Genomic DNA, 25,416 nt, shown 5'->3' with positions numbered 1-25,416 from the left:
TTATCTTTGTTCTGGAGGTATGTCCCGACCAATATTGGCTTACTTTCATACGGCAGGCATGTATCGACCGATATTGGCTTACCTTCACACGGCAGGCATGTATCGACCGATATTGGCTTACCTTCATACGGCAGGCATGTATCGACCGATATTGACCTACCTTTGTTCTGAAGGTATGTTTCGGCCGTTATTGGCCTACTTCCTTTGACTCATTCTTCCTTTTCTTTCCTCATCTGAAGACCCTTAAAACCTAACCCACATCACTAGCCTTCCCCTTAAGTCTAGTCGAAGGAGGTGTAGACGACTGACTAGACCTAAGTATGGTCTTGTCTTTTCCTACCCGTGACTCTTCTCCAGATTTTGAAATGACCTCACAGATTTTGTGTACCACTATCTTAATAAATTAAGTATAGCAATCCTATGAGCCTTTTTCTCCTTTAAATAGGGCTACAACCTTCTCTTCACCCACAACCCCTCTCAGTTCTTTTTCTTCCTTGCCACTTTTTGTTGCTAAGGCCATGATCGTGGATCCTCCTTTTTGGAGGCAACTTTTGTTGGACCAGGTGAAATCTATATATGAGTTCATTGGGATTTTTCTCTGGTTACTCCAGGGTTTCAAGGGATCGTCTTTAGAGAGGAAGCTTCACAGTTCAGATCTTTTATCCAAAGATGCAGGTGCTCTGATGGACCCAAGAAACTTCAGAGAAATTTTTACTACTTATAGAGGGGCAGCCAAATGACCCCGGGGTGTTGTGTGAAGGGCATAGCACATGTCACCCTTGGGCTAAAATTGGTTGCTTCACTTGCTGAGCTCATATGGCTTGAGAGGGGAAGTGGTTTTCACATTTATTTTTCCATTATGGAATGAATCAATGTTTCCCTGTCTCGTCGCCCTTGAGCTTTTGTTTTTTGTTGCTTTCTTCGTCCCGGGCAAAATATTGCCTCTTATGAGCCTTGACAAGCTCGGACGAAGTGCGCTATTTCCCTCTCTGCTCTATGGTAAGTTTGAATCCAGTGGGACTAAAATTTTCTAAATGCTCTAAGAGTTTATGCTTGTAATTATTTGCTATCTGTTCGAGGTTTACTATTCCTGAGGGAAATGTAATGCTATGTATTTGATCAGATTCTAAGTGTAAAAATAAAATTTTGTATCTAATCAAATGATTCTATCGAATCCTCCTATATTTATAAAATGTGGTGTTGTGTTCATCATTCCTTCGTGTATCCTATGTGTTATTTATCATAGCTAAGGTTATCTTAACTGCTAGTATTATAATCAATGTTATACCAACTGATGTTGTCTCATTGACTGAAGTCAATATCATACTTATCTAGCATAACCACAGTTTTCCTCGTCAATATAGATTTATTTCGATAAATATTAAGTTGCGCTTTATAAGGATAATTTAAAAATTTGTTATTCTTCTAAATTTCTATCCTTAAAATGCATGGGTTTCTCCCGACTATTACACATCTTATACACTGAGAACGAAAAATTGAAATCGGAGAACAAAAGGCTGCAACAGCAAGTTACCGAACTGTCTTCTGCCGAATTTTCTGCTGCCGCCAAAAAGCAACTTGAAACTCAAATTGAGAGTCTTGAAGCCCAATTCAAATTAGTTACGAACCTCAATCAAGAGTTGACCTCAAAGCTTGGCGAGTTAAAAGATAATTATGAAGTAGAGTTCAGTGAGAAGTTGAAAGCCTTGTAATTGAAAGAAAACGAGGTGACATCTCTAAACAGTTCCCTTGATTTGACCAAAGCGGAGGTTGCTTCTAGGGAAAATGAATTGAAAACCTCTCAGATGGCGTTGGTGGTCTATAAGTAGCATGAAGATGTTCGTTACAAAGAACGAGCTACTGCCATGATTGAGTCTAATGAATTCAACCGACCGATTGTGAGATCCATCTTGTATGCTTTTACTGCAGGGGCCAAAGGAGCGATTCGACAATTGGAAGAGGAGGGCTACTTAGCGTGAGTTCCTCCTCTCAATTTCCTGAACTGTCGCAGACTTATTGAAGAAAGGCCTCCTGATTTGTACCCAAAATATCTTTAACTTAATTTCCGGTTATTGTAAAGAAGGGGGATCGAGACTTTGCCATGATCCTCCGACAAACTTATCTGGTTCTGAATGGTATCCCTGGATTGCTAATCTTACTTTATCTTTAGATAATTTGTCTGTTTCATGTAAATGAACCAAATGTCACTTGGCTTATCCATGCTCAATCTTTCTCTACAACTAATTCTCCCACAACCCGGCCGATATATAAGTACCGTCCGATATTTCGAGGGGACTTCCGATATCGGTCGATTTATTTTAATCGACCGATTTACCTCCTTGTCAGGTCTTATGGGTATTAACATCACACATCCTATGCGATGGCTTATACTAAGTCTTTAGTCAGCAGATCTGAGTTACTTTTTGTCCCGGTCGATTCATCAGGATGATTTGATTTAACCCCGTTTCATCTATTGATCAATATCCGATGCTCAACTTATATTATACTACACCCATGCTTTGAGCCTATGTTTATAACACTAATTTTGGCTTTGTCTTTATGAAGTCTCTTCAAAAATTACTTCTAAGGAAACTTTACATCTTTTCCGAGGAAGTTTATTTGACTTCATCTCTTTCCCTTGATTTTATTCTCTGATATTATTACCTATTTATGACGATTGACATTCTGAGCACCTTTTATTCTCCTTTTCCCTTTCGCCTCTCCTATTTAGAGGTTTTAGCACAGGACTAGAAGAGGGACAAGGGTTTACGGAGTCTTCTTCTGCTTCCTTCTGTTCATCTTTTCACTTCTCAATTCCTTTTCTTTTAACCCCTTCTCTTTATGGCGGTTTCTCCTCCGGCGTGGTTCCTTTCGTGTTCTTACGACCTCACAGATACAGAAGAAGTGGATTTACAGGCAACCTATGGTTTTCCCTCTTATATTGTCCATCCTGCTCCTCATGAGGGTCCTCACCTTCCTCCCTTAGGCTGTATCTCCATCTTCAGGGACCAAGTCTTGCAAGGTTTCAGATTTCCCCTTCACTCTTTCTTTTGTGAGGTTAGCCGTTATTTTGCTATCCCGCTAAACCAGTTCGTCCCTCAATCCTTTTCCATTCTAATGGGCTTCATTGGAGTATCCAAACTGTTAGATTTCCCACTGTCTCCTCGTCTTTTCCATCATTTCTTTATCCCTTGTCGGGAAGATGTTGGTGTTTTTCAGTTTCAGTCTCGTCCCAAAGCCAATCTATTTAATCGTATTCCCCCTCAAGGTGAATGGTACAACAAAATTTTTTATATGCATCTTCCCTCTCCTCCTCCATTTTCTATTCAATGGATACATGATCTGCCTCTGCTTCCTGGCACTCACGGTCTTCTCAATGATCCCTCTGTTGCCTCTGTTCTGCCTAAACTGCGAGGGGCAAAGTTCAGTTTGCCGCATCTGATCGAAGAGGGTTTGATGTTTCCTTTCGGGATATGCCACATTGGCACTCCCTTGGACAGTTCCTTTGGTAGGTATAATTATTTTTTCTTGCCCATACTAATTAGCGTATCCTTTTTGATAATGGTGTTTGATATCTATATTGCAGCTGATGCTCTTCTTCCAGCCTTCATGTATAAAAATTCTGCTATGACTAAGACTTTTATCAATAGCCTTGGGGAAGAATGGTTACATACCCGTCGTTCCGATCCTAATCCCTCTACTCTGGGATTGCTTTCAGAGGAAGAACGACGGGCAGGGGCTGCCTCACTTGCCGAAGAGGAAGAAGAAGAGCCTTTTGTTACCTTAGTTCTGAAGCTAAATCTTACTAAGACTTCTCCTTTTAGCGACTTCTTTGGTACTTTTGTGCAAACTCCTTTTATCCCAGCACCCATCTCTCTTGAGAGAGGTAAGGCCCCGACAGCTCCCACTCATCTTATCTCTAATCCTGCTCTTAGGATGATGAGACCTGGCCTGCTTATCCCTTCTTCTTCTATTGTTTCAGCTTCCCCAATCTCTGCTCCTGAGAAGGATGATATTCCTCCTGCGTTTTCTGCTCCTTTGGCATTGGCCTTGCCCCCCTTGGCCTCTAGGTCTCGAGCTAAACGGACGCCTTGTCGGAGATCTTCTCCAAATATTAGTCCTTCAGCTGTTGAATCCCCCTCCCTTGTCTTACCATCGATTCCATCTACTTCTTTTTCCGCTCCTCTCGTTTATGCTTTTCCTCCTATTGCGTCTTCTTCTTCTTTTCTACCTCCTGTGTCCTCCATTCCCCGACCTTTATTCAGACAAGCTTTGGGTCTTCCTTCTCAATTGGGGCGACCCTCTGAACCGTCTAGCTATGGCTCGTTACATTTACAGGGCTTATTAGCTGAATCTTGGTCACAAGGTCAAGAGCAGCTAAGGGGCCTCAGTCTTCCTCATCGAGCTGATCGTCACAGTCGCCAGGCAATAGCGGTAAGCATTTCTGGTTACATGCTATCAATTTTGTCTACTGATTCCTAATTACCTTGCCTTTTTGTTTAGTTACTTGCCTCAAGTTTACAAATTGACCAGCTACTCGTAGCTAAAGATCAAGAGAACCAAAAGTTAAAAACTCAATTGGAAACATTGAGGGCCGCGCCCCCTTCTTCTACTAGTGACCTGCCGCGATTACAACAGAAGGTGGCCTTACAGGATCAACAATTGGGGATCCTAAAACAAGAGTTGGAAGAATACCAACAACTATTAAAAGACAAAGAGCTGGCTAGAAAAACCTTAGAATTACAGGTCGATCGACTGCATTCCGGTCTTCGATTGGAGATCGCTCTAAAAGAGAAAGCTCTCTTAGATGCTTCTCAGAAAAGTCTTATCTCAGAGAAAGTAGAGAAGCTTCATAATGCCTGTCTTTCTGACCAAGCTCAGGACCTGGCTTCTCATGATTTCACTATTCTACAGGAACAAGAGCTGAGGAAAGCTCAAGATAACGAATTATCACTGCTCCAGGAGGAATTGGAACAGCTAAGATCGGAGAAGGATGTTTTAAAAGAACAAAACACAAAGCGGCAAGCTGATTTCCAGAATTATAAGGAGCAGGAAAAGAGTCGGTGGGAAGAATGGCGGCAAGCTTACTTACAGTCCCCAGCATTTGCCCGGGAATTTGTTCGCAGGACAGTGGGTGCGCTAAATCATTCCATATCGGGAGTTCTCCAACAGTTAAAAGAGGGTGGATATTTACCCAGGGAACCTCCCCTTTATTTCATAAATCGCCGCAGGCTTAATGAAGACTACCCTCAGATTTGAAAGGCCCTTTTCCAAATGTTTAAGGAAATTATTCATAAAAACTGGTAAAGTAAGAACTGACGGTGGGAAAAAGTGCAGTTAATACTAAGTAATTAAGTACTTTGCAAGGTGTAAGAAAACTTTAACACTTACTTGCTTCTCCTTTATGCTAGTTTAAGAATACCCCTTCCTAACATGCTTTTGATTGCTAAATAAAAACTTTATTAGAAAATCCCTTGTCCATCTTTCAGAGTTAAGCCTTGTCTTGATGGATTCTTCCTTAAGTAACATCCGGTATGCTTTGTATCTCCCCGAGGATGAATGATCTTAGCTGAGACTGGATACAGAATTGTATAAAATTATTGATCTTCAGGCTGAGTATAATATCCCAGCCGGATTTTGAATAAAGACTTTCATATATCTGGGCTCCCGTATAGAATTCCTTCTCAATTCCTGCTTAATTAGGCTTTGAAGCCTGGAGATTCCCTGATTAATTATGCCTTGCGCTAGTTTGAAATCTCTGATTTCTTCTGTGAAATCCTGCCTGATGTATTTCATAGAATTTTCCGATCGGCTCTGGATTATAGTCTCCGGTTCCTCCTATGAAGACCTGACCGAATTACTTCATAGAATTTCCAGATCGACTTTTTCTCTAGAATAGTTTAGAGTCTCCGGTTCTTCCTATGAAGGCCCGTCCGGGTTACTTCTTAGAATTTCCCGATCGACTTTACTCTGAAATAGTTTAGAGTCTTCGGTTCTTCCTATGAAGACCTATCCGGGTCACTTCATAGAATTTCCCGATCGACTTTGGTCTGAAATAGTTTAGAGTCTCCGGTTCCTCCTATGAAGACCAGACCGAATTACTTCATAGAATTTTTTCGATCGACTTTTTCTCTGGAATAGTTTAGAGTCTCCGATTTTTCCTATGAAGGCTCGTCCGGGTTATTTCATAGAATTTTCTGATCGACTTTGTTCTGAAATAGTTTAGAGTCTCCGGTTCCTCCTATGAAGACCCTACCGAATTACTTCATAGAATTTCCCGATCGACTTTTTCTCTGGAGTAGTTTAGAGTCTCCGGTTTTTCCTATGAAGGCCCGTCCGGGTTATTTCATAGAATTTTCCGATCGACTTTACTCTGAAATAGTTTAGAGTCTCCGGTTCCTCCTATGAAGACCCGTCCGGGTTATCTCATAGAATTTTTCGATCGACTTTTTCTCTGGAATAGTTTAGAGTCTCCGGTTCTTCCTATGAAGGCCCGTCCGGGTTATCTCATAGAATTTTCCGATCGACTTTTTCTCTGGAATAGTTTAGAGTCTCCGGTTTTTCCTATGAAGGCCCGTCCGGGTTATTTCATAGAATTTTCCGATTGACTTTACTCTGAAATAGTTTAGAGTCTCCGGTTCCTCCTATGAAGACCCGTCTGGGTTATCTCATAGAATTTTCCGATCAACTTTTTCTCTGGAAAAGTTTAGAGTCTCCAGTTCTTCCTATGAAGGTCCGTTCGGGTTACTTCATAGAATTTCCTGATCGACTTTGGTTTATACGAAAATATAATATTTGGGCTAACCTCATGTTGGCTTGTAATTCCTTGAGGGGAGCTGAATAGGCCTTTAAGATTTCCCCTTATTTTACTGCTTGAAAAATAGAAAGGAGGTTTCTCCTGATGCTTATCAATTTGTATGAACCACATTTATTTCTTGTGTCAATATTTATCTTGCTTGGCTTTTTCTTCCTTGATAATCTTATTCTATTCCGCACTAAAACTCCTCTTTCTTTGCATGACTGGGCGGGCATCCGGGAAGACATGCAAGGAATGTTCCATGATAGCAGGAGAAATGCCCGAAACTTCTTTGGGAGTCCAGGCAAACACATCATTATTCTTCTTCAAACATTGCACCAACTCAGCTTTAAGATCAGGATCAAGATCGGCTGCCACATAGGTGGTAGCTTCTGGCCGCCCGGTCTGGATCTGAACTTCTTCCTTTTCTTCATAAACCAAGACGGGCTGCTTTTCCCGAATGACATTAACTTCCATTCTTTGAATTTTCCGGGCGGTGTTAGCCTCAGTCCGAATGATTTCTACATAACATTTCCGGGCTGTCTTCTGATCGCCCCGTACTTCTCCGACCTGATCCTCCATAGGAAACTTAATCTTCTGACAGAAAGTAGAAATGACCGCCCTGAACTCATTCAGGGCAGGCCGACCCAATATCACATTATAAGAAGATGGAGCATCTACCACCATAAAATAAGATCTCCTGGTTCTCATCAGGGGTTCCTCCCCCAGAGAAATGACCAACTTTATTTGCCCAGAGGTTGCACTTCATTGCCTGTGAATCCATACAGAGGAGTTGCGATCGGTTGAAGTTCCATTGGATCAATCTGTAGCTGATCAAAAGCCTTTTTGAATATAATGTTGACAGAGCTGCCCGTGTCTATGAAGGTACGAGCGATGGCGTAGTTAGCTATCACAACTTTGATGATTAATGCGTCATCATGAGGTATCTCTACCCCCTCTAGATCTTTGGGCCCGAAGCTTATTTCAGGACCGGCCGCTCTTTCCATGCTGCACCCTACTGCATGAATCTCCAATCTTCGGGCATGTGCTTTTCTAGCTCTGTTAGAATCCCCATCAGTGGGTCCACCCGTAATCAAGTTGATATTGCCTCTAGCAGCATTGTTTCTATTCTCTTCCTGACGGGTTATTGTGGTTTCAGAAGGTGCTTTCTCGGATACTTGGCTAGTACCCTCCGGGACCGGCATTGCTTCTTAACGAGTTCCATCCGGGCGATATTCCGGCTTAAGCGGACTCTGCTGCCTAGGGTACGGTTGCCGGTTATAGTTCTGTCTCTGATATCGCTCTTTATTGACTCATCTATTTTTCAAAACGAAACAGTCATCTGTGTGATGACTGCTAGTTTTATGATAAGTGCACCATCTCCTTGGTGTCTCCGGCTGCATCTCTACATGCTGTACAGCTTGTGGAGGATAATCTGGTTGTTGATGAGGTGGATGAGTTATTCTAGGCCCTCTGGGTGGGGGTACTGGGGTCGGAGCTTTCTCCTTAGCGTGAGTAGGAGAAGAGGGAACACCTTCTTTCCTACGAGCAGCTTGGGCTTCTTCTACGTTAATGAACTCAGTAGCCCGCTCAATCAAGGAATCAAAATTAACAGGAGGATTTATTACCAAATCTTTAAAGAAATCATTATCATTTATACCCTGAGAGAAAGCACTTACTAATATTTCAGTAGTAGCATTAGGTACATCTATAGCTACCTGATTGAACCTTTTAATATATGCCCGGATGGATTCTTTGGATGTTTGCTTAATTGAGAATAGGCTCCACGGGGTCTTATGATACCTTTTGTTGCTGGAGAAATGATGTAGAAAGACTTTCTTGAAATCTTTAAATTTTCGAATAGACTTTTCAGGTAACCTTTTGAACCAGCATTGTGCAGCTCCACCAAGAGTAGTGAGGAACATCCGACACTTCACCCCATCAGAGAATTGTTGCAACAAGGCTGCATTCTCAAATTTCAACAAGTGATCTTCCGGATCTGTGGTTCCGGTATATTCTCCAATTTGAAGATTCTGATATCGCTTAGGATGTGGGTCATCCAATACATTTTGTGAAAATGGGGAGATGACCTTTTCTAGTGAACTATCACTAGTTATCATTTTGACTTTACGCTTCTTTCTGTCCGGTACCTCGCCAGAGGACTCTTGGAACGCATGCTTCTTACCCCCTAGATCTAAGGGAGTGCGAAGGAAGGCTCGTGGACGCCTGGTTGGAGAAACAATAGCTGGAGGAAAATATAAATGTTCTTCTTCTTCTATCTCCTTTCCTTTCCGAGGTTCAGTAGTTGATATCGCCGGATGATGAGCCGTCGGCAGAGTGGCCCCAGTATGAGCTTGCAGTTGTTGCTATTGTTGTTGTAGGGCCTTCTGAACATGAGAATTAATGAGGAGATCCAAATCCTCGCGACTGATAGTAAGTATGTTCGACTTCCCAGTTTCTTCCATCACGTAGTCTTAGATTCAGGTGAATTTCCCACAGACGGCGCCAAATCTGATCATGTCTGAGAAGCTGATCGTGAAGGAGATCCGGAAGAAGGAAACCCACCGTACTAATGAAGAATAATGCCGGTAGAACCTCGACCCGAGAAACCCAAAGCGGATCGGAAGAAAACCATAGTCACCGAAGGAAATATGATAAGTAGGAAGAAATCCCTGTCCAGATAGAAGAGAGTCGAACTCTCAGGCTCCCGAGGCTCCCTGCGCACAAGAGACCAACCAACACTATCGTTAGTGACCTAAGACCGGGGTGGGAATCCCTGGCTAGGCCCTCCGACGCTCAAGTTAGTGATCTCTCTTGATGTCAAGGAAGGAAAAAGAAAGAAGATGAACAGTAGCCATAAAATTAGGGTTGTGAAAGTACACAATGATGTGAACTCCCTTGCCAACGGAGAGGATTCCCCCTTTTATACTACTTCATATAACCTCCGTAGTCATGAAGTGGACCCCGGTTCGTTAGAGTTTGTTATGAGATGACGTCAGTTGTGTACTTAAGGGGAATCACTTTTAAGAAATCTTTTTTGTACCCCAGATGTACCTTCTTTGTCGTTAAGCGCCTACAAGACAAGCTGAAAGTATATTTCCCGCCAAAATATATATTCTCTATCATGAATTATTCTATCGATATATTCATGTATGATTCTTCTTCATATGACTTTTTATTTGTATCTTTGTTGTGTCAAAAAATAATATTTTATTCAACATGTTTCTAAAGTATTCATTGAATGAACTGTGTGGGTTCTTTGCTCGAAAGAACCCTTTTGACCGATATTGGTCTATCATTGCTCTGGAGTATGTATCGGTCGTTATTGGCTTATCTTCATATGGCAGGCATGTATCGACCGATATTTGCCTACTTTCGTTCGGCAGGCATGTATCGATCCATATTGGTTTATCTTTGTTCTGGAGGTATGTCCCGACCAATATTGGCTTACCTTTATACGACAGGCATGTATCGACCGATATTGGCCTACCTTCGTTCGGCAGGCATGTATCGATCGATATTGGTCTATCTTCGTTCGGCAGGCATGTATCAATCGATATTGGTCTATCTTTGTTCTGGAGGTATGTCCCGACCAATATTGGCTTACCTTCATACGGTAGGCATGTATCGACCGATATTGACCTACCTTCGTTCGGCAGGCATGTATCGATCGATATTGGTCTATCTTTGTTCTGGAGGTATGCCCCGACCAATATTGGCTTACCTTCATACGGCAGGCATGTATCGACCGATATTGGCTTACCTTCACACGGCAGGCATGTATCGACCGATATTGGCTTACCTTCATACGGCAGGCATGTATCGACCGATATTGGCCTACCTTTGTTCTGAAGGTATGTTTCGGCCGTTATTGGCCTACTTCCTTTGACTCTTTCTTCCTTTTCTTTTCTCATCTGAAGACCCTTAAAACCTAACCCACATCAGTATTGTTTGTTGTTCCTCTTCCAGTGTTCGATCTCACCACAGTGCAAGCAGGTTCCTTCCTTAGGAACTCCACCTTTGAGTTTCAATGCATGAGTCTGGCCCTTGACTTTGGCATGGATCTTACACATACCTTTGGGTTTACATTTGCCTTTTCCCTTTAGCACCATCAAAATGGTACTTGTCTTTGCCTTCTTAAGGTTGAGTTCAACAGTTCTCAACATACTCAACATCTCAAGAAATGGTTTGTCAATTTCATTCATGCTAAATTTATGATAAATTGACTGTAGCTCTCAGGTAATGACTGCGGAATAAGGTTAGTGACCAATTATTGGCCTAGTGGAAATCCAAACCTTTGTAGATTCTCCACATACCTGATCATTTTGAGCATGTAAGGGCCTACGGGACTTCCTTCTTGCATTTTGGATTGAAATAGAGCCTTAGAGATCTCAAATTTCAAATTCCTTGCTTGTCCTTATACAGTTGTCTAAGATATTCAATCATATCATAGGCATCCATGTTCTCATGTTGCTTCTAAAGCTCAGAGTTCATGGTGGAAAGCATAAGACATGATACATCAAATGCATGATCTTGATGCTTCTTATAAACATCCTTATATGCTCTAGTGGCAGTAGTGGGGGTGTCTCAGGAATGAGCTACTCTAGGACGTATAATTTTATTTTTTGCTTGAGAACTATTCTCAAGTTCCTGTACCAGTCTAAGAAATTAGCTCCATTGAGCTTGTCCTGATTAAATACAGATTACAGAGAGAGAGAGAGTCTATTTGACGTACTACACGCATGGTGATCTACGATCATAAAATGTAGAAAAAGTATCATATTCAGATCATTTAATTGAGCCTTTAATTAAATGGTTCTCCCACTAAATTCTAAAGCTTGGTAGGAGCAAGTCACTACTAGCTCTACACTTAGGAGCAAAGAAATTCAAGTGGGATAAGATTCATATTATACCACATCCTAAGTTAGCTTTAGCTAATCATCTAAGACTTTTATAACTTAGGTAGGCAATGTGTACCAATTGGACAAGATCCATATTATACTTTATCTAAAGTTAGCTTTGGCTAATCACCCAAGATTTATATAACTTAGGTAGACAATGTTTATCAATTATATCCTTTGTAACTCTTGTATCATTGGGTGAACAAGACTATTGGTTCATTTGCCAATCTTATGAAATCCATATTACAACTCATCTTATGTTAGCTTTGGCTATTCGCCCAAGACTATTATAATTTGAATTACATCGCATGGGATATGCCTCTAATTTCTCAATCCAATTGAGATAACATAGTTAAGACACACCCAAAGTCTAATAGTCGGACATCACAATTGTCCTATCACACTCTACCAAGAGAAAATGAGTCACTTTACTTTGGATAAACCTGACTACAAATGATCGAGGTAGTAGTGAGTACCAAGCTTTGGTAGGCATATGAAAGAGACCTAATTATGATAGCTACACATGCATCACATACATTGATGGCATATCATGACATACATCAACATATATGCTAAATAAAATGTGACATGGTTATGACCCCATTATCTATGATCATTTCAAGCCAATGAGAAGATCGAAAAGTCAACCTAGGTCTAAGTATTTTTTCCAAGTTCTTCCTTGGTCGTCGTGTGTTGTTGTCCTTCTTCCTTTTTTCACCATCATCCAGTAGACTAATTTTTCTCTAATTTGTACATTAAAAAATCTAATAAAATCCTCGAGTTACATTCGAGGGTAGTCTAAATTTGCAACTAGAATGATGAAAGATGAAGGCACGACACGCAAGTCTTATTATGAATTACATCATCACATGCACACATCTAATCACATTGGTGAGAGGGCCATAACCATGCACTATGTCATATATATTCACAATATCCTTATGACATAAATCTAATATGATTTCAACAAAGAGTTATGTGCCACAATGCCATTGTGGTCTAGCTAACCGATTAGTGGGCGGGGTTAAGGCGCAGCTCCCCTTGCGTGGTTTAGGGGGCAATGCCCCCAAAGTAAAAAATATTTTGCATACTCATTGTATAAGTTGCTACTATACCCGAAACCCTACTACCCACAAAACTAAGAGACCATGTTGTTCACAATACTTTGGACGAGACCACCTTACTATTGGCAACTTCTCTTTAGGCCGAAGACTTGGAAATATATATCTACCAAACGAAATAGCTTATTGTTAGTTAGAGCCCTAGAGCCAATCATTTGATAACTGTATGGACTCATGTATATCATATTCTTGTATATATATTAAGGCATTTGGTTTTTGGTTATTATGCTTATTTGTATTAGTGCCAGATAAAATAAGTATAGTAACGTCCTTGAGTAGAAGGTTCTTACCTATATCAATCGATTGGTTGAATCGATAGTGAGATGATATAGGGAATACTACTCTAATTCATTCCTAGTCGAGTATTAACATTCAGGGACAATGTTAATACAATAAGACTAGCATGTAGGTCAGCTCGATGACTTGATCTCACAAGTCATGGATATAGAGATATCAAGCTGACACATGGGTATGCATTAGAGAATGTATACTGAATGACTCGCCATGAGAAAGTATCATGGATCGTTATATGAGTGTCATATACTTTCTCATGTGGCTATTAGTATGACTATTAGTCCTTAGACCTGAAGTCACCATGGATCCCTACATAAGGAGTTATGTACTTTGGTTTCGTCAAACGTCACCCGTAACTGGGTGGACTATAAAGGCGATTACTGGGTATGTAACGAATTATGCAGAGGGATGTGAGTGATGTAGATGGGATCTATCCCTCCTATATGACGGGAGTGACACGATATTCTTGATAGAGTAAGACCACGAAGTGTATGGCCATACCCAAATGAGTCAATATGAGATATTGAGCTCATTTGATTGAGTTAGTCTACTTGGAGTTCAAGATTTAGATTGGTCAGAGGATGACACGGTCTATGCCTCACATTGATCAATCTAGATGTCTAGGATAGAAGGACACTTGTCATATATTGTGAGGAGTCACAATTAGTAGTCACAAGGTGATGTTGGATCTCAACATTTCTTGTAACTTGGGTAGCAATGATGTATTGCTAGATGCCGATCATTGCTTATGTTTCTAAAGGAGTTTAGAAATATTGCCAACGTTACAAGAACCTATTGGGTCACACACAAAGAACAAGTGGATGGAGATTGGGTTCATATGATGAACCAATTGGATTGGGTTCATATGATGAACCAATTGGATTCAAATTAGACTTATTGAGTTAGACTCAATTAGATTCAATTGTTGAATGAGTCTAATTTAGATTTGATTCATTGAGTCAATTTATATTAATGAATTGAGATTCATTAAATTAAAATTGACTTGAATCAAAGGTTGGATTTAACTCAACAAGGAAGACAATTGGTCAAGTTTGACTTGACCAAGTAGAAATTGAAACATCAAGTTTGACTTGATGTATTGCCACATCATAAGGATGACTCATCCTTGCCACATCACCTCCACCTCATGAGGCATGCCACCTCATGGGGGTTACACTCTTCCATGGTTTTAATGTGGCCAGCCACATTAATGGGGAGTTACATTATGTGGCCGGCCACACTAATGGAATAAGGGGGTTTTGATTTTGTGGAGTTAGGTGTGCATTCATTCTCTCATCTTCTTGCTTGCTTCTCCCCTCTCTTGGCTATGGGTTGCCGTGACTTTCATTGAGAGGAGAAGGTGGTTGAGTGAGTTAATCCAAGAAGTCCAAGAAGAAAGGTAATATTTTTAGAGGAGTGTATTGTATTCTCTTCTTTGTTTTCCTTTCTTCTTCCATTCCCATCCGAGAGCCCTAGAGAGAGTGCTGGCACACATGGGGTCTTTCTTCTCCATCCTTTGAGTGTGAGAGACACTCCTTGTTCGTGTGGATATCACTAGAGAAGTATCTACCTTGATACTTTGGAGATCTGACACGTACCTTGGACGAGCGGGATTTGCGAAGGCACGCACCAAAGGTATAAAGTGTTTTCCTTTGTAGATCTACTGTAGATCATTGTTTTTAACTCGTACTTGTGTTTTCGAAATTTTTCCTTGCACGGATCCTACGTCTTTGGGTGATTCGGGGTTTCCGCGACGCGAAAAGTGGTTTTCGCGGCCCGAAAAATCCAACAGTGGTATCAGAGCCACGTGCAAGGCTTGTACGAGTTTAATTTTTGGTTTTATGAAAACTAAAGTTTCTGTAATTTTCTGTAAAATTATGATTTTATAGTTTTTATGGGTAATTTTTCCGTAGAATCGAAGCACAAGTGTCTCGGAACTTGTAGGCTTCGGCTACCGGAAAGATTTTTCCAAAACGGTTTCGTTTTGCCCCAAATCCGTTTGGGACAGCGGGCTTGGGTGCCATTAGATCGCAAAGGAGCAACTCACGATGGTTAGATCGTGGGTAGGGGTACTGCCCCTAACCCCGGAAGGGGATTTGCTCCGCGATTGCACCCGAAATCGCTAAAAACGAACCTATCGGGAAGATTTTTCCGAAACGGCAATGTCTCGACCCAAATCGTTTTGGGACAGCGAGTTTGGGCGCTGTTGGATCGCAAAGGAACCCTCGCGATGGTTAGATCGCGGGTAGGGGCGCTGCCCCTGGCCCCGCAAGGGGATCCGTTCCGCGATTGCGCCCGAAACCGCTAAACGGGACCGCCGGGAAATTTTACTCGTAAAAATTGTAAAAAATATTTTAAAATTATAGAAAATTATGAAAATATATAATTTTGAATTATATATTAATTTTGTGATAGTCATGGCCCAAAAACCCAATATGATTGGATTGTGTTGTAATTCATAATACGGCATGCGTGCCGTTATGTGTTTGTGAGTTTTCTGTGACCTGCGCGTCGTGCCTTTCTCTTATATTCTTGTTGTAAATTAGATTTAGACTCGAATGTAACTCGAGTTTCAAATTGTAATGTACAAATTGGAGCGGTGGAGGGTCCACACGAGACGGAGTTCCGAGGCGGGCACGAGCAACACAAGGTGGTCAAAGGGAGGAGCTTGGAGAAGCTGTTGACCCTAGGTTGACCATTCGATCTTCTCATTGGCTTGAGAAGATCGTAGTAGGGCCATGACTAAATCACAAATATATTAATTAGTTAATTGCTTATGTATATGATGCATGTTTAATAAGTAATTAATTAATTAGTGTCTTACGATTAGATTAGATCTAAGTCGTGCACATGAAGCACCCTTGCGATTAGATTAGATCTAAGTCATGCACAAGATGCATCCTTTTCGATTAGATTAGATCTTGATCGAACCAACTCTAAATGCCTAACCATGCCGTGATACCTATCACTACCTCGATCACATGTATTGTTGAATATGCCAAAGCAGAGCAATACATATTATCTTGGTAGGGTACGGAGGGACAATCTTGGTCCCGCCTATCAACGCATGGGTAAATACAAACTCAATTAGATTGAGTATTCCTAGTTACTCGGTTGGATCGAGTCAACTATAGGCATTCTTCCAATAGTTGGAATGATAGGTCAAAATCACATCTATATTAACTCTCGGGTGTATTAGCCAAAGCTAACTCGAGTTTTAATATAAATGAGGATATTGATTTTATAAACAAGAGTTGCATAGAGATGTAATTGGTAATCATTACCTACCGATCATACTAAGCCTTGGGCATATTAGCCAAAGCTAACTCAAGGGTTAGTATGATGTGGATCTTGTCCCAAAAGAATTATAGAATTCAGTGGGAGCATCATTTAATTAAAGGCCTAATAAAATAATTTTAAAAGAATATGATATTTATTTCTGCAAATTTTCTATTGTAGATAACCATGACGTCGAATACGAACTTTTTCTCCGTGCGTTCTGTCCTTAAGAAGGACAAGCTCAACGGAGCAAATTTCATGGACTGGTACAGGAACCTGAGGATAGTTCTCACTCAGGAACGTAAACTGTACGTTCTGGAGCAGCCCATTCCGGAGGCTCCTCCTGCCACTGCCACGCGAGCTGACCGGGATGCTTACAAGAAGCATCAAGATGACGCATTAGATGTGTCCTGTCTTATGCTCGCAACCATGAACTCTGAGCTTCAGAAGCAACATGAGTTGATGAGCGCTTACGATATGGTTGAACATCTTTGTCACCTATATCAAGGACAAGCAAGGCACTAGAAGAGGAACTCCAAAGAATACTTGGAAGATCTTATGAAGAAGAGAAATAAGATTTCTACTTCAGGTATACATGTTATAGAAGTCAACCTCTCTATTTCTTCATCATGGGTATTAGATACCAGATGTGTTTCGTACATTTGTACTAATGTACAAGCGCTGAGAAATAGCAGGCCATTGACGAAGGGTGAGATAGACCTACGAGTAGGCAATGGAGCACGAGTTGCTACTATTGCTGTAGGAACTTATCATCTATCTTTTCCCTCTGGGCTTGTACTAGAATTAGATGATTGTTGTTATGTGTCTGCCTTGACTAAGAACATAATTTTAGTTTCTTATTTGGACAAGAAAGGATTCTCGTTTATAATAAAGAACAAATGTTGTTCTGTCTATTTAAACGATATGTTCTATTGTAGTGCACCTCTAATAAACGGACTCTATATTCTAGACCTTGAGAGCCCTATCTATAACATAAATACCAAGAGGTTCAAGTCAAATGACATGAACCAAACCTACCTCTGGCACTGTCGCTTAGGTCATATAAATGACAAGCGCTTATCCCAGCTCCATAAGGATGGTATGCTGGACTCATTTGATTTTGAATCATATGAGGTATGCGAGTCATGCCTACGAGGCAAGATGACCAAGACTCCCTTTAGTGGGCACAGCGAGAGAGCGACTGATTTGTTAGGACTCATACATAGTGATGTATGTGGCCCTTTTCAATGTCGCTGCTAGAGGCGGTTATAGGTACTTCATCACATTTACTGATGACTTCAGTAGATACGGTTATGTGTACTTAATGACACAGAAGTCCGAATCCTTTGAAAAGTTCAAAGAATTCAAGAATGAAGTATAGAACCAGCTTGGCAAGAGTATTAAGATACTTCGATCCGATCGAGGTGGAGAATATCTTAGCCATGAGTTCCGTGACTATCTAGCTGAGTGTGGGATTCTATCCCAACTCACTCCTTATGGAACACCACAGTGGAATGGTGTATCCGAACGGAGGAATCGTACCTTATTAGATATGGTACGATCTATGATGAGTCACACAGATCTTCCGACATATCTATGGGGATATGCTCTAGACACGGCAGCTTTCATACTCAACCGAGTTCCATCAAAGGCCGTGATAAAGACACCATATAGGATATGGACTGGGAGAGATGCCCAGGCGTCTTTCATGAGGATTTGGGGTTGTGAGGCTTACGTTAGATGTCAAGTCTCAGACAAATTAGGACTCAAATCCGACAAGTGCTTTTTCATTGGATATCCCAAGGAAACTAAGGGATATTACTTCTACATTCCCAGTCAGCACAAGGTAGTTGTGGCAAAGACTGGGGTCTTTCTAGAAAGGGACTTTGTTTCTAGAAAGACTAGTGGGAGCACGTTCGATCTTGAAGAAGTTCAAGATTTGAACAATAGCACTGGTGCCACGATGGAAATTGAACTGGAACCACAAAGTGTTGTGGATGATGTTGTTCCACAAGGAGTTGAGGAACAACAACCGGTTCAAGTAGACATACCTCTTCGCAGGTCTGATAGGGTACATCGTCAGCCTGAGAGATACTCATTTCTCTTGTCTGACCATGATGACGTTGTACTCATAGAGGATGAGCCTATCACCTATCAGGAAGCTGTGATGAGACCAGATTCCAAGAAATGGCTAGAAGCCATGAGATCCGAGATGGAATCCATGTACACCAACCAAGTATGGACTTTGGTTGATCCACCTGAAGGGGTAAAACCCATTGGGTGCAAGTGGGTCATTAAGAGAAAGACTGACATGGATAGACTTATCTATAAGGGTCGCTTGGTAGCTAAAGGTTTCAAGCAGATTCATGGTATTGAGTATGATGAAACTTTTTCTCCAGTGGCGATGTTTAAGTCCATTCGGATCATGCTTGCTATTGCAGCCTACCATGACTATGAGATATGGCAGATGGATGTCAAAACTGCGTTTCTGAATGGAAACCTACTCAAGGATGTGTACATGACACAACCTGAGGGTTTTGTAGATCCACAGCATACTATCAGAGTATGCAAGCTGCATAGGTCCATTTATGGACTAAAGCAAGCATCTCGGAGCTGGAATCTTCGATTCGATGATGCGATCAAACAGTTTGGTTTCATCAAGAACGAAGATGAGCCTTGTGTCTACAAGAAGGTTGTAGGAGATATAGTTGTCTTCCTCATATTGTATGTGGATGACATACTAATCTTTGGGAAGGACATCCCTATGCTTCAGTCTGTCAAGACCTGGCTAGGGAGTTGCTTCTCAATGAAGGACTTAGGTGAGGCATCCCGCATTCTAGGGATACAGATCTATAGGGATAGATCTAAGAGATTGCTTGGCCTAAGTCAGAGTACATACATTGACAAGGTACTCGTTCGGTTTGCCATGCAGAACTCCAAGAAGGGATTTCAGCCGATGTCACATGGCGTGAGTCTTTTGAAGACTCAAGGTCCCTCTTCTAGAGAGGAGAGAGACCGTATGGATCAGATCCCTTATGCCTCAGCCATAGGATCGATCATGTACGCCATGCTATATACTCGACCTGATGTCTCGTATGCTTTGAGCATGACGAGCAGATACCAGTCAGATCCAGGTGAAAGTCACTGGATAGCGGTCAAGAATATTCTAAAGTACTTAAGAAGGACTAAAGAATATTTCTTGATATATGGAGGCAATGATGAGCTAGCTGTAAAGGGTTACATTGATGCTAGCTTCCAGACCGACCAGGATGACTATAGATCGCAGTCGGGGTTCGTGTTTTGCTTAAATGGTGGTGCTGTGAGCTGGAAGAGTTTGAAGCAGGACACAGTAGCTGATTCTACAACAGAGGCAAAGTATATTGCTGCATCAGAGGCAGCAAAGGAGGCAGTTTGGATCCGCAAATTCATCATTGAACTTGGGGTGGTTCCTAGCATCGCTAACCCAGTTGAGCTCTATTGTGACAATAATGGAGCTATAGCACAGGCGAAGGAACCTCGCTCACACCAGCGGAACAAGCACATACTACGGCGCTTCCATCTCATTCGAGAGATTATCGATAGAGGAGATGTGAAGATTTGCAGAGTACCTACAGAGGCTAACATCGCAGATCCCTTGACCAAGGCTTTGGCACAGAGAAAGCATGATGGTCACACTAGGTCATTAGGCCTTAGAGCCTATACTGATTGGCACTAGTGCTAGTGGGAGATTGTTAGTTAGAGCCCTAGAGCCAATCATTTGATAACTGTATGGACTCATGTATATCATATTCTTGTATATATATTAAGGCATTTGGTTTTTGGTTATTATGCTTATTTGTATTAGTGCCAGATAAAATAAGTATAGTAATGTCCTTGAGTAGAAGGTTCTTACCTATATCAATCGATTGGTTGAATCGATAGTGAGATGATATAGGGAATACTACTCTAATTCATTCCTAGTCGAGTATTAACATTCAGGGACAATGTTAATACAATAAGACTAGCATGTAGGTCAGCTCGATGACTTGATCTCACAAGTCATGGATATAGAGATATCAAGCTGACACATGGGTATGCATTAGAGAATGTATACTGAATGACTCGCCATGAGAAAGTATCATGGATCGTTATATGAGTGTCATATACTTTCTCATGTGGCTATTAGTATGACTATTAGTCCTTAGACCTGAAGTCACCATGGATCCCTACATAAGGAGTTATGTACTTTGGTTTCGTCAAACGTCACCCGTAACTGGGTGGACTATAAAGGCGATTACTGGGTATGTAACGAATTATGCAAAGGGATGTGAGTGATGTAGATGGGATCTATCCCTCCTATATGACGGGAGTGACATCGATATTCTTGATAGAGTAAGACCACGAAGTGTATGGCCATACCCAAATGAGTCAATATGAGATATTGAGCTCATTTGATTGAGTGAGTCTACTTGGAGTTCAAGATTTAGATTGGTCAAAGGATGACACGGTCTATGCCTCACATTGATCAATCTAGATGTCTAGGATAGAAGGACACTTGTCATATATTGTGAGGAGTCACAATTAGTAGTCACAAGGTGATGTTGGATCTCAACATTTCTTGTAACTTGGGTAGCAATGATGTATTGCTAGATTCCGATCATTGCTTATGTTTCTAAAGGAGTTTAGAAATATTGCCAACGTTACAAGAACCTATTGGGTCACACACAAAGAACAAGTGGATGGAGATTGGGTTCATATGATGAACCAATTGGATTGGGTTCATATGATGAACCAATTGGATTGGGTTCATATGATGAACCAATTGGATTCAAATTAGACTTATTGAGTTAGACTCAATTAGATTCAATTGTTGAATGAGTCTAATTTAGATTTGATTCATTGAGTCAATTTATATTAATGAATTGAGATTCATTAAATTAAAATTGACTTGAGTCAATGGTTGGATTTAACTCAACAAGGAAGACAATTGGTCAAGTTTGACTTGACCAAGTAGAAATTGAAACATCAAGTTTGACTTGATGTTTTGCCACATCATAAGGATGACTCATCTTTGCCACATCACCTCCACCTCATGAGGCATGCCACCTCATGGGGGTTACACTCTTCCATGGTTTTAATGTGGTCGGCCACATTAATGGGGAGTTACATTATGTGGCCGGCCACACTAATGGAATAAGGGGGTTTTGATTTTGTGGAGTTAGGTGTGCATTCATTCTCTCATCTTCTTGCTTGCTTCTCCCCTCTCTTGGCTATGGGTTGTCGTGACTTTCATTGAGAGGAGAAGGTGGTTGAGTGAGTTAATCCAAGAAGTCCAAGAAGAAAGGTAATATTTTTAGAGGAGTGTATTGTATTCTCTTCTTTGTTTTCCTTTCTTCTTCCATTCCCATCCGAGAGCCCTAGAGAGAGTGCTAGCACACTTGGGGTCTTTCTTCTCCATCCTTTGAGTGTGAGAGACACTCCTTGTTCGTGTGGATATCACTAGAGAAGTATCTACCTTGATACTTTGGAGATCCGACACGTACCTTGGACGAGCGGGATTTGCGAAGGCACGCACCAAAGGTATAAAGTGTTTTCCTTTGTAGATCTACTGTAGATCATTGTTTATAACTCGTACTTGTGTTTTCGAAATTTTTCCTTGCACGGGTCCTACGGCTTTGGACGATTCGGGGTTTCCGCGACGCGAAAAGCGGTTTTCGCGGCCTGAAAAATCCAACACTTATGGCACTTGTTCATAACATGTATGAAGATGCTAATCCTTTAGTTTGTTCATATACTCACTGTTTTGTCCCAACATAACAAGGACTCATAATCAAGCAAATCATAGTAAATCTATGATGTAATTTCTATTCACATATAAAAATTCTAACTACTACTCAGTATACACTTTTTCAAGTGGCTCTAATACCACTGTAGGGATATAGCATGCACAAAAATATTTCGTTCATTGCATGAACATGGCTTCGGAGAAGAACCATCTTCTTGTGCTATCAATCAAGAGTGATTCGACCAAGAGGAAGGATCAACCAAGAGGAAGAAGAGGAGGAAGAAGGAGAGAAAGATCAAGAGTCTCATTTTTCATCTCAAATGAAAAATCCAATAAAAAATCTATTTATATTCATCCAATGAATACCAAAAGTCATGTGTCTTTTAATCTTCCTTCTAGAATTCAAATCAATATTTGAATTCTTCATGAGTCAATGGTCATTTTCAAATTGACCATTCATCTTCCTTGGTAAATTCAAGTTCACCCAATGAGTCTAACTCATTGAACCTTATCAATCCCAATTGACTCCATGAACATCAATCCAAATTGATTTCATGAATCAAACTCAAATTAAATTCAATCCAATAATTGGATTCAATTGAGTATAACTTAATTAGTCTAATTTGGATTAAATGTCTCTTTGTTTTCCTCTTAATGAGTTGGATTATTATATTGGATTAACCATTAATGCAATAACCCAATAAGTCTAATCATCTCATAATTATCTCTTAGGGCTAATACTAACAATTTGTATAGAAATGAGGCAAAGAATAATAGAGAACCACAAAACCTCAGTTCTAACACTTCAAAAAGTGTCCATAGGCCACAAATATCTCTCCCTAAACGATTGATTACACTAGATAAGAAATTTGAAACCCCGCCACATGCTCAAAGTAAATTTTGGAAAAAGACTGACCAATCTTCTCCAAAATCTCCAATAAGGATTCCTTTTCCATAAAGTCTAATGAGGGCTAATGATGGTAATTTTTTTTACAAATTCTGTGATAATAATATAGTTGAGTGCAAATTTCTTGATATCTATAAAGATGAAGACTCTTTAGATGAGGATTGTAATGATAATGAAGTGGATAACATGTTTTTAGATCTACCTCCTGGAGTTAGAAGGTATTATAGTGAAATAAAATTTTTAGATGATGAATTGATGATGTAGATCAATTTAAGATAGAAAGTGAAGTTGTTGATTCTCTTGTAGATGATATTGATGTTGGTATATTTTGTAAGTACTCCGAGATAGTTTTGATGTGGTCAACCGAGTTAAGATAGGTCCTATGTGCATTTGATGCCTTGTGTCTAAGTGTACAGGAACTTAGGAGCATAAGAAGTCGAGCAAAAGACGTAGCTAGCAAGAAGGATAACATGGAACAAAGTCAATGGGATCAGTGCATCCGAGGGATGAGGTACTATGGAAGAGTACATTGGTAGACAAGAAGAAAGTGTGTGGTGTTTCCAAGGGACACGAAGCTAGAGTGGAAGGTTGCTTGAGGAGAAGGCCAAAAGATAGATTCGGGTGAGTTAAATTTGAGATAGCCGAATTTACCCAAGTGAATAGAGCCAAAATAAGGGAGAAATCGGATAGTTAACTCAGTGATGACTGTCGAGGTACTCAGACAATGTGGGCACCAGAACTAGTCCAGGCTCTAGGACTAGTTTGGGACCCTAAGTGACAAGTCTGGCCATCTAAGGCACTCCCTAGAAGCTCCTCCTCGACGAGCAAATGAGCTAGGGCATGGTACCCATGTCTGGGTGCCGAGACCAGCATAACTTTTTATCCACTAGCCTCTTGCAAGTCGTTGTCGACTTGAATAAAGTTTTATCTACGTCAGGGTGCCCAAACCCCTTCCAACTGCTCGGAGTTGCCACATTAGCAAATGGTCAGATCAGACCAACAGACTATAAATAGATCCCTAGTCTTAGTAATTAAGAAAAACACTTGAAAACAAGTTCTGTACTTCAGTTTTTGATTTTGTGTAGGATCAAATGAGTGCGATAGAGGGGGAGGGGAGAATATCACACTCTCTTTTAAAAAACTTTTCTTTTCGTATTTTAAAGATAATTAGAATATGCAGCGAAAAGTAAAAGACTCAGTTCGGTTACTTGGTTCAAAGTCTAGGTCGACTCCTGTTGGGTTCTTCGGGCCGCGAAAACCGCTTTTCGCGTCGTGGAAACCCCGAATCGCCCAAGCCACGGATCTCGTGCAAGGTAAAACCGAACGAAAATACGAGTACGAGTTTGAAAAACTTTACGATCTACAGTAGATCTACAAAGAAAACACTTTATACCTTTGATGCGATGCCCTTCGCGTTCCCGCTCGTCCAAATGATGCCGGATCTCAAGACCGTCAAGCGCCGGTCCTCTAGAAGTATCCACACGGACACACTAGATGGAGATGACCAAAAACCAAGGTGTGCTAGCACCTATGTGGTTCGGCCAAGGGAGGAGAGGGAGAGGGAGAGCTTGAGAGGGAGAGGGAGAGGGAAGAAGATGCACACCAATGAATGAAAAATGAATTTCTCACCCAAAAAACCAAGTGGCCGGCCACTTTCAAAAATCACATTAATTGCATTAATTGCAATTAATATGAAACCATTAAGAGAGTGGCTTTGTAACTTCCATGAGGTGGCACCCATGATGATGTGGAACATCATTATTGGTCCACCTAATGCCAACTCACCAATGAGGTGGCAAAAGGTCAAGTCAAAATTGACCTTTGGTCTTCCTTCTCAAGTCAAGTCAAACTTGACTCAATCTCTACCATGGTGGATCTAATCCAACCATTTGATTCGAGCCAACTTAATATAATGAATCTAATTCATTAAATTAAATTGATTCAATGAGTCAAAATCTAAATTAGACTCATTAAACAAATGAATCAACTTGAGTCGAACTCAAGTTAGCCCAATTAGGATTACTCTTAATCCAATTTGATTCATCAAATGAATCTAATCCTCTTGGTTCATCATATGAACCTAATCTCCACCTAATTGTCCTAAGTGTGTGACCCTATAGGTTATTGTAACGTTGGCAATGCCCTAAACCCATTTAGGAGCATAAGTAATGAGCGGTATCTAGCAACACATCATTACTACCCAAGTTACAAGAATGTCGAGATCCGACATCACCTTGTGACTACCAATTGTGACTACTCACAAAATAATGACAAGTGTCCTTCTATCCTAGACATCTAGATTGATCAATATGAGGCATAGACCGTGTCATCCTCTAATCAATCTAAATCTTGAA

This window comes from Zingiber officinale, chromosome 5B (genome assembly GCF_018446385.1).
Source record: "Zingiber officinale cultivar Zhangliang chromosome 5B, Zo_v1.1, whole genome shotgun sequence".
Lineage (NCBI taxonomy): Eukaryota > Viridiplantae > Streptophyta > Magnoliopsida > Zingiberales > Zingiberaceae > Zingiber > Zingiber officinale.
Note: the sequence above shows the minus strand (reverse complement) of the source record.